The sequence below is a fragment of the Pan troglodytes genome, chromosome 5 (assembly GCF_028858775.2).
Source record: "Pan troglodytes isolate AG18354 chromosome 5, NHGRI_mPanTro3-v2.0_pri, whole genome shotgun sequence".
In the NCBI taxonomy this organism is placed as follows: Eukaryota; Metazoa; Chordata; class Mammalia; order Primates; family Hominidae; genus Pan; species Pan troglodytes.
The window spans coordinates 126,711,016-126,728,602 of record NC_072403.2 but is presented as its reverse complement, the minus strand read 5'-3'; the positions used below and the strand labels follow the sequence as shown (position 1 = coordinate 126,728,602).

At 33.6% G+C, this 17,587-nt stretch overlaps 1 long non-coding RNA gene across 2 annotated transcripts in view; it reads right to left on the bottom strand.

The window, feature by feature from the left end:
- The window catches only part of LOC134810359 (uncharacterized), a 291,828-nt gene that overhangs the window by 176,921 nt on the left and 97,320 nt on the right, over positions 1–17,587 (bottom strand). For both annotated transcript variants that reach the window (XR_010158152.1, XR_010158151.1), the window contains one exon: positions 5,093–5,146. This is a non-coding gene — a long non-coding RNA (uncharacterized LOC134810359). The remainder of the gene's footprint in view (positions 1–5,092; positions 5,147–17,587) is intronic.

Below are 17,587 nucleotides of genomic sequence, written 5' to 3'. Positions count from 1 at the left end.
TCTTCCATGAAAAATCAATCAGGGATATAAAATACTTATGTGAGTTGTACACTAGACACTCCAGGAGTAACCAGTCACATAGACCACACTGTTAATCCTGCTCCAAATAGTCAGCAATGAGGTGGTCCTAAAAACTCTGTTGTTCTCATTCTTATTCTAGAATCCCTAGTACCTTGTGTTTAATGTTAGAATGATGAAAGACCATTAGGAAACACATAAAAACCACCCCCTTGGGTAATAAATACATGAAAGGTATACCTTTGTAAAAGAAAAGTTTAATATACCTAACAACTCAAATAATTTTTCTTGTTAAAAGTCTAAGAATAAAAAGACTTTTCAATTATATGATTGTGAATTTTAAGAATACACTTCCTAATTCAATGATACCAGAATACATTGTTTAAAAGTTAGAAACAAAATATGAGTAAACCTTTAAACAATTAAGATGCTTGCTCTCTATGCAAAATAATTCATCTCCACTGATTTTTTGCCTTAAAAGTCTCTAAACCAATTTCCAAACCCACTAAAGCACAACTTTCATATTATGAAGTATTCAGAACTTCACTTGGCCTAATATATTTTTTATCCTTATATTTAAACACACATACACACACGTTAGACACAGACTATCATTCTTACCATGTATCTTCTCCAGAATTTTCAATACATAAAATTGCACTGACCACTAAACTTAGTGATTTAAGTACTTTTAGTAGTAATTTGTGGGAATTTAATATAATTATTGTAGCAATATCTAAAGGAAACAAAGCTGTCAGTACATATACATCATTCTAATATGGCACCACTGAAAAAAGAAGGCGAGTTAGCTTGTTTTGTCCTGGGAAGTTAAAAGGGTACATTAATTTATGCTGACAAAGAAAAATCAATAGCACATTGTGCACAAAAGAAGAATCAATCATTATTTCTATGGCCTCGATATTCATAATGACATGAATTTATTGAGGAAAACATTGCCTTCAAATATGAATTGAGTATGCCACAAAAGTCACTAAGCTCATCAAAGGCATAATCAAGGCCACTGCATTAGAATCTTTTAGTGAGCCCCAACCTAGGCATAACAACCTGAACTCAGTGAACCAGCATATTCGGCTGGCTTCAGCAGCATTGGAGACCTATAAATCTTATATTTCAAATGCCATGATAATGGACAGTTCCATCTTGTGTGTCTTCATACACTGGTTTTACTTTTATCAGTTTTTCTGTAAAATAGCTCTAGTATAATAACAGGCTCGCAAGATTATTTCAGGTACTTGCAGGGAAATACATGTATAGTCATTTGTGCCCATTCTTCATTATTTATGTGGTTTTTTGTTGTTGTTTATTTATTTGTTTCCAGTCATCCTTACTCTGAAATAACTTTCTACCACTCTGGCAACACTGGCAGAACAAGTAAAATGTTTCACTTTCTTAAAGTATATTTTAAGTATTTTCTCCAAGATGTAATTAACTTATTAATGACTAAATTAAAAAGTGTAATAATACAAAATTCTTCAAGTGAACAAAGCTCTTCCAAAATGAAATATATCTAGAATAAAAGCTCTTTGAAGAAAAGGAATATGTTTTTGGTGTGCTTTTTATGGCTTATTTATGTAACTTTTATTTCCTGGGTCATATATAAAGCAGAAAAATCAAGATTCTAGTTATAATCAAGATTCCAAAATTTATTGGCTCAAATTGAAGCTTATAATTTCTTGGTCCTGGCAAGTTAAACTATGTCTTTATGGAGCGAATATCTATTTGAATATTAAATAAGTATATAAGAAACCCCTACAGGTTCTTCCTTCTTTACTAGTCCTGTGATAACAAATTGAGATGAGCCAATGAGCCATCCCCACTGCAACAACATGTTTCTGAGTCTGTCTTGCAGTGACTAAAAATGTTGTTTAGAACTGCTGTCAACCCACCATCACTTCCAGTCTCATTCTGGCTCTGAGAGCAACGCAATTACTATCACGTCTAGTTTTCACAAAGGTAAATTGAGTTCTTGTTTCCATGATTTGAAGAATGCTGCGCTGTCATAGAGGGAACTGTCTTCAGCTCAGGACAAATCCTTTCACCCAAAATGCTTTGTAAAAAATTGTTTTCATGGTTATAACCGTTTACAAAGAAATAGTAGAGTAAGCCCTCAGTTTAGATGAGGGCATGCAGTATTGGCCATGCATACATACATGTGTGTGGGTGCACACACACACCCAGTGTTACTAAGCAGAAGAAATTCTTTTAATTAACAGCATGGACCATAAAGTAAGAAACAGATATACCAGCACAAGTGACATAGGGCCAGATCAACTTGAGACACACAAAAGAAAACCCCAGGCTGAAACCACTCACCTTCTTTAGTTGTAAAGACTAGACCCTTAGAAAGAACTGGATACCCCAACATATAATTCTAGCTGGTGATTTCTGTTTATATTCTGGTGCCCAGAATATACAAAATGAGAAAAGGGTTTTCCTTTACATTTTTCTTTTTTCTAAGGAGACTTCTGCCTCAAGGAGAAGCTACTCCCACCACAGCTCTGTGGCTGCAGTGTGACTACTGACTACCAGTGCCCTGCAAGACTCCAGTGTCCTTTCCGACCCACTGGCTGGCTGTTTCTACTCCAAGCCTGCTAGCAATGTGTCTTAAAACTGTGATTCCCTTCATCATCCCAGTTCATCAACAAGTAGCTTTTTAATAATATAATATAATGATTGAAATGAGAGAAGTATCTTTGAAACCAAGGAAGCCACTTATTACATATGCTATTTGGGCAAAAGAACTTTACATCATTGACAGTCTATCATTATAAAAGAGGATTATTATAAGGATTAATGCAATAATATATGTAAACCACTTAACTCATTGAAATTATGCAATATTTGGTACTTCTTATAATTAGTATTATTGTGAAAGGCCAAGGTAATTAATTTTGTATTTCTATCTAGGTTTCTTGGACAGCAAACTCTTCCCACTCTACCAGTGGTTCTTAGTCTTGGCTATGCACCCACATAAAAACAATACAGCTGTTCAGTATATATCCCAGACCTACTAGTGAAATCTCTTAGGGCAGAGCTCTATCATATTAATTTTGGAAAGTTTCAGAGGTAATTTTGAAAGGCAGCCAGGGTTGGGAGCTTCTCTTTCTAGCTATCATATTATACTAAAGCTTAACTCTGTATTTACTAAGCTAAATAATTAAACACAGAATTCAATGCAGCTTATTCAATGCAGCTGTCCAGATGTGACACAAGAATATCCCCTTCTGACATAAAAATATTCTACTTATGTTAATGCAGTATATTTTTCTGGATAATTAACAATGTCTTTTCTTTGATGAATATGATTTTTAAGTGAAGTTTCTATAATTCTGGGTTTGTCCTGTTGATTTTATTGTTTTGCCAAAATGCAGGCTTTGACATTTTCTTTCCTATTGTATATCCCATTGTTAGTTCCCAGAGGTGCTCTGGAGATGAATCACAATTCTCAAATGTATTGTTTCTGCCCTCTCATCCAGCATATCATGGGAAAATTTGATGAGCACATCATTTATTTCTTCATCAAAATTGCTGGTAATCATGTTTAGTCAAAATAAAGGACAGAGTACATAGAAAGAGAAGACACAGTATCTGACAACTCCTTCCAGCATCTCTGAGGGCCTAAAACAACCAAAAAATGTCTTCTTCTGAATTTAAGTATAGTTTATTTACAGAGGTGAATGTAAAAGTCCAAATGGATATTTGTTCAAATATAGCCAGAAATTCTTGTAAAGTTTGACAAAGGCTGCTATTCTTCAAACAGAGTTAAAAGATATTGATATGGAAATGAACAAAGACCTATATTCTGGTATAAAGAGCATTTCAAGCCATAAATAATAATATTAAATATGTTCTGGTATGATAGATTGAAATAAGAAGGCTAGAGCATGTCACTTGCCTTAGTTACTAGAAATGTCAGTATAAGGGAAAGGTAATGAGAAGAAGAAACTTCAATTCATGGAATTTTAGAGGTGCAAATTGCCTTAGAGATTAGAGATCAATTACATAATTTTACAGATGGGAGAAGTGAAGAAATGACTTGCCAAAGGTTGCATAGCTAAATAGTGGCAGAATTAATAATAGAATCTAGGTCTTCTGACTCCTAGTCAATATCCTCTTACTGCACTAAGTTGCCAAGCATATCTTATTGGGTCTATGACTATAACTAACCTCAGTGATAAATTTAAATTTGTAAACAAGCATTTATTTGTTAATGTTTAGAAATGTCCTAATATATAGTATACCTATATCATTTATAATCCAGTTTTATTTAAATTACTACTCTAGATATAGCCAGAATCATGGAGAAAATCTTGTATGTTATTACATTTTCAAATTCTATAACAAGAAAGCATGATTAGGATAAGAACAATCCTCTTAATCTTTCACATGAATAAAATATAAACACCTACCTTCCTGACTTGCTTTCTAAGCAGATGCAATTTAGAGATTTTTTTGGAAAATCCTCTTTGCAGTAAGATTACTAAATACTTCTGTGTGAGAACATGTATACAGTATAACACTGAAATATAAATCAATTATTTTCGACCTTACACTAGCCAGAAGCTGTACTGCTAATTAACAAGCTGAACTCCAGGATCCCCTTGCTACTGCTCATTAAAGAGTTCATCACAAATGATAAAAAAAAAAAAAAAACAACTCAAGACAGGCAAACTCTAGAGCATTGCTATTTAGAGAAGGAGGCAGATGTCCATCTGGTTGGAATTATTAAGAATTCAAGTATGAAAAGAAATGGAGAAAATGTTCCTGAGAAGACAAATTGTCACATGCATTCATAGAAGGGCTGCACTGACTTTTAGCAGAAAGATATCTCAGTGTCATTTAAAAAAGCTACTGCAGTAAGCTAATGGTTACTAAGGCAGAGCAGCTCCGATTCCCCAAATACATAACAGAGTGGTGCAACTATGAATGCTGCTATGTATCTTAACACAGATGAGATTGTTAGTTAAAGCAAGGACGAATTAAAGTTCACAGTCTTCTCCTAGTGCCTTGAACAACATCCTCTAATAGGTTAAATTTAAACTACTGTACTTACCTCCAATTTTCACAGATGATTATGCAGCCATTTTGTCGTATACAGAGAGCTACACTGAAAACAAGCAAATGAACAATGAAAAGAACTCATTATCTGTAAAAGTAAGATTACTTTTAGATCTGGTCTAGAATCTAAGCTACTCTGGCTAAGCTATTCTTTCAGACAAAACCATTCTCAGCTCCCAATAATACCATATAAATGAATTTAGGGAGCATAGTGAATATGTAGATTAGGAATTGTATGTATTTTCTCCATTCATAAAAAACATGTTTTGAATCTAAAACTCAAATGCTTATTTTTAAAGTTAAAATTAAATAGGAAGTCAGTTTTCTGGTTCATTATAGTCCCACTTATCCTGCAAATATGCAGTTAGCACTCTGATCAAGAATTCTAAAAATTTATTTTTATCAGCTCCCTAGACAAAGCAACCCTAGGTTATCCCAACACACATAATATGTGTGATCCTATCTCTCCTAGAAAAAAATACAATATGCAATTTGCAGCTTTTCACTCAAGGGAAAAATGAGTATGTGAACAACATGAATATCATAATATTTTTAAAATACTCAACCTAAGTACAGGTCCAATATAAACTATTAGAGCTTTGATTTTAACTTGTGACATTTTTTAGCTCTGTATCTACTTTCCTCTAAAAAAAAATAATGATTTTTCTTTGTCTACTATATTACCTACATTCCAATTTTGTTATATTAAGCCACATATTAATATAAGAACAAGCTACCTATTGTCACCCCAATTTAAGCAATGTTTTCACTATTCCAAAGATGTATATTATTCAACAAAAATTACTAAAATTAAGAAAACTGTGGTGGCTTGCATAGTGCTACAGTAGTGGGGCAAGTTTACTGTAATTTTGGAGCATTGTGGAAGATTATGGATTGGTTGAGTATACATCAAATGCTACTTGGCAATCTAACGTTACATGTTACCGTAAGCAAAGGAAGTTTTTAACACCTTAGCAGCAATCTGAAGTTCCTCACAGAGAAAATGCTATACAGAACACTGAAATTATCTAAAACATAGATACACCACTATTAGATGCTGAGTGTTTATAAATGTGAATCTGTTAAGTCTGTCTTAATAATCATGGACTATTTAATAAATGTGAATAAATCACTAAGTTTAGAGAAATATGATTAATTTGATCATAATTTTTGCAACACCCTAAAGACTATCTAGTGAAATGTGAGCAAATCCTAACCTTCTTTATCTGCAAAGCCTCCAAAATTCTGTGGATGTTATGGTAAACATTTAATGGATCTCCTTTTTAAAAAGGGGTCCCTACATTTTTCATTTGTCCTTTCTCAATAGTAAAGTAAATCTGAAAATTTCCTAAGTGATATTTTAGGCAGGATGGTCAGACCACTTGCCGGAAATTGGAGATGCTGCTTTCAACAATTCTTTAGTTTTTAATAAAGATTTAAGGCCTGGTGTGGTGGCTCGCGCCTGTAATCCCAGCACTTTGGGAGGTTGAGGTGAGCAGATCACCCGAGGTCAGGAGTTCGAGACCAGCCTGGCCAACACGGTGAAACTCTGTCTCTACTAAAAATACAAAAAAGTAGCCGGGTGTGGTGGTGTGCACCTATGTAGTCCCATCTACTCAGGAGGCTGAGGCATGAGACTCACTTGAACCTGGGAGGCAGAGGTTGCAGTGAGCCGAGATCATGCCATTGTACTCCAGCCTGGGTGGTGGAGTGAGACTCCATCTCAAAAAAAAAAAAAAAAAAAAAATTAAATATCTGCACTCTGTCTCTGATCCTCACCACTTATTCACTCCACGCCTGCTCACTCTGACGTCCCCACCAGTATGACCAATAGAGTATTCTCAGAGCACGAACAATCTCTGTATTGCCAAGCTGGTGGACTCATTCTTGTGTTTAGCTTGCTTGACTACTTAGCAATACTCCCCACGGTTAAACAATTTCCTTTTTCTTAAAAGCCCCCTCTTTTAGATCACTCTTGGATTTTCTTAGTCTACTATTCTGGGTACTCTTCCTCACCCAGACTTCTACATCTATATATTCAGAATTCATTTTCTGGCCTTTCTCTACAATGTTATCTACCTCCCACTCTAATAAAGTCTCCACCAATCTATCATATTCACTAGGATATACCCCATACCTATAATAATATTTATTCCATAAAAGATGCTCACTGTGAGTATCATTGTACAGTGATATTAATCTATTCCCACGGATTTAAATATTGCCTTTATTTTGATGTTCACCGAATGTATTTTTCAAAATCTGATCTCTGTCTGCACTCTAGGCTTAAAAATGGCTTATTCCTTAAAAGTTACAGACTTTTATACTTAACAAGTATAAAATATAAATTATTGATTCAGTTCAGTTTCCCCCAATTTTCTCCTATCTCAGAAAATGGTATGAGTATCCTTCATGTTACTAGATCTAGAAATTATGTACCATTCTTGAACTATTTCATTTGCTGAACCTCACACATAATACCTCATATATAATACATCAGAAAATCCTGTCAATTTTTTCTTCAAAATAAAACTAAAATTTATCTGTTCATCTCCACCTTCATTGTTACTATTCAAAACCTGGCTATTAGCAACCCTTGCTTACACCATTGCCTAGTCTCCTAATTTGTCAATGCAAAGAATACTGGAAGGAAGTCTACATAAGTTGATTGGACTGAAAACCCCAAAGAGATTCCGCACTGAAATACAAATCCTAAATACAGAATTAAGCCAATCTGGATCAAACTCGCTCTCATGAACCTGTCAATCTGTTTCCACATAACAACTTTTAAAAATGTATATCAAACTATATCATTTCCACATGAGATTTTTACTGGATTTTTATTGCACATAAAATAAAACCGCTATTTCTTACTGTAAAAGGCACATTCCCTTTCTTCCTTGTTTCCACTCTTCCTACCATATACTAGGTCCTGGAAACTCTGTTCTTTTCAAGTGCTGAGCTCTTTCCCATCTCTGGAATTTGTATGTCTGTCCCCTATATTTACAACCCTCCACACTTGCTTGACTGCTACTTCTCAGTATTTTGAGGTCTTAGTTCATGTAGCACCTGCTCCTCACAGAGGCCTTTTCTAATCAAGGTGCTTAAATAGGTCCTCTTTTGAGATGGGCAGGAGAAGAATGCAGGGAAACAGAGCAAATGCCATATTTTCAAGGGGGGAATCTGGATGATGGAAATAAAGGAATTTTTTTGCACTGTTTGGCAGTTTTTCTGTGAGGTTGAAATTATTTCAAAGTATATTATTCTTTTTTTTTTTTTTTTTTTTTTTGAGATGGAGTTTCGCTGTTGTTGCCCAGGCTGGAGTGCAATGGCGCGATCTCTGCTCACCACAACCTCCGCCTCCCGGGTTCAAGCAATTATCCCGCCTCAGCCTCCTGAGTAGCTGGGATTACAGGCATGCGCCACCACGCCCAGCTAATTTTGTATTTTTGGTAGAGATGGGGTTTCTCCATGTTAGTCAGGCTGGTCTAAAACTCCTGACCTCAGGTGATCCGCCCGCCTCGGCCTCCCAAAGTGCTGGGATTACAGGCATGAGCCACCGTGCCTGGCTATTTTTCTTAGAAAAAGAAAAAAAATAATTTTTTTTTTTGTTATTCTCTTTAGCTCTGTCCCTCAGATGTTTCCTTAAGAATGTACATCAGATTAAAAACTCATTTGTAGCAATTTCAATTACTTTATTTATTTACGTTTGGGTGTTTTTTCCCACCAAACTGCATACTCACAAGGTAAAATTAGCTTTTCAGTACTGTGGGGTGTCTAACACACAGTTACATGATTGAGAAATATTTTTTTGGAATAAATATATAGTGTATATATGTAAGTGCTGTCTAGTAAAATGTATATGTTATTCATGTAAAGTTAATTATTTTTAAGCAATAATTATATATTCTTTACCATTTTAAGCAATAATTATATATTCTTTACCAATAACAACAACAGTAAACATTTTATACATTTCTAAGAAGAGAGAGATTCACCAATATTTCCAGTCACTATCCTGAAATCAGACTGAGAATTGCAGAGCATAAACCTCTTCAGAATGATGCTTGAATGCAGTTTATTAATGTGTATGTATAAGAGTCTTTTATTAGCAATAGCAAATATTCAATAGCATGTGTTTGTTCAATTAAGAAAAATATTAGCCCAATATATTATGTTTTTTTTTTTTCTATTTCATTTATTGCTCCATTATTGGCTCCCAGAGTGCAGAAGCTTCACTCCTGGAAGGCCTCCATTCTCTGAGGATAGTTCCTAATTTGAATATGAGAAAATTCATACTTTGGCATGCAGATGTTTTAGATAGGTCCAGCATTACTGTTGGTACAGTTGTTGCATGTCAGTTCAAAGTTAGAAAACAAGCAAAAAAAACTATGCCACACTGTAATTTTTTCAGGCTTATAGATTCAAACTGTTCATTTTTGACATACCACATTAACACGAGATAAAGTATTCACTAATTTACATTCTAATGTACTTTTGGCAGAATAAGTTATATTTCAAATAGCCAAAAAATTGCTAAGTATAGAATACTGGAGATTATCAAAATGCAAAGATTTCCAGTAATGTTAACTCAGCCATGTTAAACATATTGTAGATTTTATACCTCTCATTTAAGTACTACTTAATGTCTATATTGACAGGTTACTATAGAAATGGTTGTAGAAATGTAGGAAACATAGATGCTTAACCTTCAGAACAAATGAAGTAGATAAATTACATAAGTATATTAATGTTTCCCATTTTTAAGATAAGAAATTGTAATATTTTTAAGGATGAATTAGAATGATAAAATTAAGAATAGTAATACTCAAAGGGATTCTCATTCTTAATAGAATACCTAGAATTGTAAATTTTTTTAACCAGAAGTCTAAGTCAAAAATTTATAAACAAATGCTAGGAAGATTTACTTTTCTCAGTAGTTATAAATTTCCAAATTCAAAATGTGACATTATAACCAGGAAGTGTTTTCTTACCTCAATACCTTCTGTTCTTAGAAACTGAACAAATTTTAAATTGCAATTGTAATTCGTTTAAGCTAAAATAGACTCAGTTTTCTATTGTTAAATATAAGAACTTTGTTCACTGACATTTCTGTCAGCCTTGTCCCTTTTGAGTTCCTAAAGCTAAATGCTGTGGTTATTTCCATTATTCTTTTTTTCAAAAACCTTCATTAAGTGCACCATTCAGAGCAGATTTAGCTCCAGCAAAAAATAAAACATAAAAGATAAATGACTGGAGCCTTTCTCTCCCCTCCCCCGCTTTTTTTTCACCTCTTTCATAATTAACTCAACACAATAAAGGCCACAGAGAAAATTTTTCTGCACATAAAGTGCACTGGTAAGAAAGTTTTTAAAGTTGATGGTTTTAAAATGATATTGTGTAGATTTTGAGAAAATGGCTTTCTTTAGTGAAATATTCTCAGATAACATGTCTTTTTCTTTCCTTATTAAAAATCATGCATAATAAGGTACAGATGATGTGAGGACTTATACAAGTTGCAAATTAAGTTGTAACTAATTCCACTAATCAGAGATAACCATTAACAGTATTTTGGCATATATAATTAATTATTCATCCATTTGTGAATATAGAGAAGAGGAGGAGAAGGGGAAGAATGGAGAAGAAATAGCTCTTTCAAATATTTTTATATAAATAGGATGCTACACCCACAACAAACATTTTCATGATTATACAGTATAATATCTTAAGATCAATTAACAACCTATTTAACAATCATCTGTTAAATTTCTTGGTTGTTGCTTTAATATCTATCATTAGAAATAATGCTGAAATGAGCATTATATACAATATATAAACCATCTCAAAATTTCAATTATTTCTTTAGTGTATGTCCTGATAATAGAACTACTGGTCAGTACTATGCTTATATATTAGTCTTTTGGAAAGTTTTATTAATTCACATTCTCCATAGCTCCACATTCTCCACATTTACAGTACTCTTAACCAGTATTTGCTTGTTAAATGTCTGCAATGTCACACAAGCCTTACTTAGGTTCTGGGAGATGAAAAGTGTCTCCCAGTACCTAAGTAAATGTTGTGTTACATTTCTCACAAATATCTCATGAGAAAGAGTGAATCATCTTCTACTTATTAAAAAGAAATACATTCAAAATAGAAATAAGGAACTAAAACTCTCTTTCACAGATTACATAATCCTTGGTCCAGAAAGTCCCAAATAATCTACACAAAAAAACCTACTAGAGTTAATAAACTAATTCAACAAAACTTCAAGGTAAAAGGTAAACATACTAATATCAGTCATGTTCCCACATACCAGCAATGAACAATCCAAAAAGTAAGTAAAAAAAATCTCCATTTATAATAGCATTCAAAAAATAAAATACCTAGGAGTGAATTTAACCAAGGAGTTAAAAGACTTGAATGCTGAAAACTACAAATCATTGTTAGAAATAAATTAAGTAAATAGACCTAAGTAAATAGAAAGATATTCCTGGATGTGTCCATGGGTTAGAGACATAATATTGTTTCAACGACAAAGCAATTTACAGATTCAACACAATCCTTATCAAAATTCCAATGATCTTTTTATGTAAAAATTGAAATGTTGATCCTCACATTCTCATAGAATTACAAAGGGTCCTGTATAGCAAATTACAGTCTTGATAAGGAAGAGAAAAATTGGATGTTTTAGCTCAGGCTGCCACAACAAGATACAGTAATTTAATTTCTCATAGTTCCAGAAGTTGGAAGTCCAACTTCAAGGTGCAGTATGGTCAAGTTTTGATGAGGGCTCTCTTCTTGCTGCCATCTCACTGTATCCTCACATTGCAGGTGAAGGGGAAGAGCAAGTCCTCTAGCATCTCTTCTTGTAAGGGCACTATGCCCATCATGAGGAACCTACCCTCATGACCTTATCCTAATTTAATTACCTTACAAAAGCCCCATCTCCAAATACTATCACATCGCGGGTTAGGGCTTCAACATATGAATTTGGCAGGAACATAATTTATCCCAAAGTATTGGAGGATTAACACTTCCCAATTTCAAAACTTACTACAAAGCTACCATGATCAAAATAGTACAGTACTGTCATGAAGACTGACACATAGACCAACGGAATATGATTTAGTCTCGAAATAAAGCCATACGGCTACGGTCACTTAATTCTCAATAAGGGTGCCAAGATCATTCAATGGGGAAAGGACAGTCTTCTCAAGAAATGGTGCTGCCATAACTGGATATCCAAATAAAAAATAAAAATAACGTTGGACCATGTATTAGTTCATTTTTGTTGCTATAAAGTAATAGCTAAATAGCTAAAACTGGGTTTTTTTTTTTTTAAAGAGAATTGGCTCACAGTTCTGCAAGCTGTATAGGAAGGACAGAATCAGCATTTGCTCATCTTCTGGTGAGGCTCAAGGAGCTTACAGTTATGGCAAAACGTAAAGGGGGAGCTGATATATCACATGGAGAGAGGGAGAGAAAGAGAAAGAGGGAGAATGTGCCAGGCTCTTTCAAACAACCAGATCTCACATGAAGTCACAGAGTGAGAACTCACTCATTACCATGAGGACAACACCAAGCCATTCATGAAGGATCTACCACCACGACCCAAACATATCCCACTAGGGTCACCTCCAACATCAGAGGTCACATTTCAACGTGAGATTTGTAGAAGACAAAACATCCAAATCATATCAGACCACTACTCACACCCTATATACAAAAATTAAGTCAAAATGAATCAATGACCTATACATAAGAGATAAAAATACAAAACTCAGAAGAGACAAATCTTCATGACAGTGAGTTTGTTGATGAATTCTTAGATATGACACCAAAAGCACAAGAAAAATACATTGGACTTCACCAGAATTTAAAAATATTGTTCACTAAAGGATTATCAAGAAGGTGAAAAGGCAATCTATACTAGAAAAAAAGAATATTTGCAAATCATATATCTGATATAGTTCTAATATCCAGAATACAAAAGGAACAACTATATCCCAACGACAAAGATAAAACAATCTAAGTTTAAAATGGCACAAGACTTAAATGTACAAATTTCTCCAAAGATATACAAATAGCCAATAAGCAAATTAAAAGAGCCACAACACCATTATTTATCAGGGAAATACAAATCAGAACCACAATGAGATACCACTTTAAACTCTCTGAGATGGTTAACATAAAAATAAAAGTGGAAAATAAAAAGTGTTGGTGAGGAAATGGAAAAATTGGAAACTTCATACATTGCGGTGATAATGTAAAGTGGTTCAGCCAACTGTAGAAAACATTTTGGCAGTTCTTCAAAAAGCTGAACATAGAATTACCATATGTCCACCAATTCCATTTCTAGGTATATGTCCAGAAGAATTAAAAACGGGTATTCAATAACTACATGTACATGCATGGTCAAAACAGAATTATTCATAGTAATCAAAGGGTGGAAACAACACAAATGTTCATCAATGGATAAATGGAGAAACAAATTTTGGTATATACATATAATGAAATATTATTCATCCATAAAAAGTAATAAAGAGCTGACATGTACTATAATACGGAAAAATCTGGAGAACATTATGCTGAGTGAAAGAAGGCAGACACAAAACATCACATATTATATGATTCCATTTGTATAAAATATTTACTATAGGGCAATGGAAAATTACTGCTTAAAGGGCCCAGGACTTTCTTTTGGGGTGATAAAAATGTTTTGGAATGAGATAAATGTGATGGCTACACAACATTGTGAAGATACTAAATTCCACATCACTGTTCACTTTAAAATAATTAATTTTATGTTACATCAATTTCACCTAATTTTTGTGAAAAGGAAGGAGGGAATTAAGCTTTGAGAAATTATTCCTTATGCAAAAGTATAAGAGGTAAGTGAGGGATTTACGTTCCATTATTGCTCCCTTTGCTCACTATGGTCTAATGAAATTGGTTTTCCTTCAGTTTCTTGAACACAAATACTTCTTTTCATAGGTAAGGCCCTTGTAGATGCTATTCCCTATACGTGAGAACACTTCATGATATTCTACACATAACTGGCATCTTCTCATCTTTTAGGTCTCAACACAAAAATCATTCTCACAGAGAGGACTTCAGTGACGAGGCAATAGAAAGTAGACCCAGCTCATCTCAAAGCATCCTTCCCAATATTTTACACGTTTACTTATTTGCCTATTTATTGTTTTCTCAGCCAAATTATAAACTCTGTGATGAGAAGCATGATAGTACATAAAGATACTTAATAAGCATTTGTTATATGAATGATAAATGGTGTATATATATTTATACATACACACACACACGCCCCAAGTGAAATAGAATTGATACTAAGAGGTGGAATTGAGGGTTTAATAGTTGAAAATCTTCATTTCTCTCTGAATTAAAAATAAAATTCAATTACTTATGGTAGAGACCTTTAAAAATCATTTTGAGTTTTGTTAGGGACCAAATTAATGTTGTCCTAAAGTCTTTCCATAGGAAGGTAAGATCTGAAGAATGAGTAAGTTTGAGCTGCTACATGAAGTTTGGTGGGGAGGTACTTGTTTGTAAATATAGACAAAGGGTAGTCAGAAGGGCTAAAAAGGGAAAAGAGGTATAAAAATTCTTAGTAGCACCCACAGTAGTGATTATCTCTCGTTGGGATAGCTGCACTGTTATTTTATTTTTATTGTTCCCGTTGACTTTGTATTTGTTTGATTTTTATTTAATATTTTTAGTCTATCACAAGAATCAATACCAAGGGCATATGTAATATTTTATATACATATAAAGGACAATATAAATATCCTTTACTTTTTAAAAAAATTAAAAATACAGAAGAGATAAGTTCAAATCAATAATTCGTTACCCCATCTCTTAACTCCCCAGAAAGCAACCACTTAAAAAAATTTAAAAGAAAATTTTAGTCCTTTTAGTGATCTTCCATTACTCTAACATGATTTAACCCCTAATTCATGACCTACCAACTTTAGAAGTTATCACTTAATTTCTGTCTACTCATCCATTCCTTCTTCAAATAAAACTATATCACTATTCTAGTTTTCCCACTGATCTGTGCAATTATAAATGATCAACTTAAATCTTCATTCCTTGTCCCATTTAACAAAGGTAGAATCTTTGACTCCAACTTTATGAAAGGAAAACGTTAACCTACACCATTTCTGCCTCCTCTAGCTAACTAATATCTATCCACCATACTTTTATCTTTATACGCTCAAAGTTAGTAATTTACATTTTGTCCAGTAATCGCAATAAAGTGTTTCTCACCTTTTCAATAGCTTGACCCTAAAAGTTGAAAAACAATGTAATAGGGATATGTTTTATAAATAACTCAGCATCCAGTCTGCCCTTTTAGAAATCTAGAGATTTTTAGTTATTTTTCCCAGCAGTCCTTCCAAGTAGAAAGGTAAAATTTAAGTGAAATTTTCACCCCTTCTAAAGAAGAAGAAATGATAATTGAGACGTTCCCATTAAGAATGAAAATAAAATATACATTCTTTCCGATTAGGGGGAGCAGAAAGAGAGAATGAGAAATGTTCAGGTAGTGTATTAGTCCATTTTCACACTTCTATAAAGAACTACCTGAAACTGGGTAATTTATCAAGAAAAGAGGTTTAACTGACTCATGGTTGCAATGCCTTAACAGGAAGCATGACTGGGAGGCTGCAGGAAACTTATAATCATGGGAGAAGGCCAAGGAGAAACAAGCATGTCTTACCATGGCAGAGCAGGAGGAAGAGAGAGCAAGGGGGGAAGTGCCACATACTTTTAAACCATCAGATCTCTTGAGAACTCACTCACTATCAGAACAACAAGGGAAAAATCTGCCCCTGTGATTCAAACACCTACTACCAGGCCCCTCCTCAACATGAGATTTGGGTGGGGATGCAAATCCAAACCATATCAGGTAGTAAGCCACAGGGTCTGAGTTATCACCCCTTACCCATCTCCATACTCTCACCTGCATTTTTCACTGTGTCAAAATCCCAGATTGAGGAGTGTATAAAAGCAGACAGGTTGAATAGGAATGTTTCCCCTGAAATGTACATTGACAACCCTGTTATTTTTTCTTTCATTTGTATACTAATTTATGAAAAATTAATATTTCTCTCACTTCCAAAGATGCAGCTATGGACAATTTCACCTCATTAGAGAAGTCTTGGATTCCAGTTGGTGCTGTTGATGCTAGTTAGTATCACAGTACAATGTCTAAGCAGAAAGTCTGAAGAGAGGCCCACAGAGCTCTGCCCTCATTCTCCTTAGTGTCTCAGGCTGGGAAGACACGTTTGTTCGTCAAATGTTTGATAGGAACAAGTGGTAAGTGATAAAGATAAAGATAAAGATAAAAAAAGCAAGATGAAAAAAAAGCATCATCAAAGAGATAAATAAAAAATTTTAAGACACAGAAAGCATTATTGATATTTTTAACAAGTTAAATTCAAAGTTTTGCATTGTTTTATTCCCTAATAAAAGTAAATATACTTTCTGTATAAGCTCCCATTGACTGCTAACATTTTTTGTAGCAGTCAATAATACCTAAGTTTTCAGACAATACATAAAACGTCAGTGAACACCAAAAAACTCAGTTGTGTACCATCAATGAATAAATGAATAAAGAATTTGCAGTACACACATGTAGAATATGATTCAGTGATAAAAATGAAAATTCTACCATTTGTGACAATATGGATGAAACCTGAAGGCATTATGCTAAGTGAAATGTCAGATGTACAAGGGAAATTCTGTACTTTCTCACTTACATGTTGAATCTACAAAGGTCAAACTCCAGAAGCTAAGAGTAAAATGGTAGCAGGGATTGAGGTATGGAGAAAATGGAGAAATGTTTGTCAAAGGACATCAACTTTAGTAAGACAAGTTTTGGAGAGGTAATATCCTGCATGAGGACTATATTCAACACTACCCTATTGGATATGTTTTCACCAGAAAAAAAGGAAAACAAAACAAAACAAAAGTGGTATCTAAGCGAGGAGATAGATGCTAATTGACTTGATTGTGGTAGTCATTTCAAAATATATGTGTATATCAAATCACCATATACAATGTAATTTGTCAATTAAAGGTGTAAAATAAAATTTTGAAGAACAAATAAATCAATTTTGCTGGCCACATTACTGTAATGCAAAATATTTAAATTGGAATTTTACGATAGAATTTTATATTTTTATTGTTGAATGATAAGGGGGTGAAATCATATTCCTTTAAACCACAAAATTGCCATATACAAAGTTTTTAGGGAAGATGATTTTTAAAACAGTCGTCATCATTATTTATGAGATATGGCCAAAGAAAATTTGAAGTTTTGAATATTTTAAAAGAAAAGAGTAAAAATAAATCAACTGAACATTCAATTTAAATTAGAAAGGAAAAAATAAAACAAATAAACAGAAATAATTAGGAGACAAAAGCAGTAATCAATAAATTAGAATATATATTATCAACGACTAAA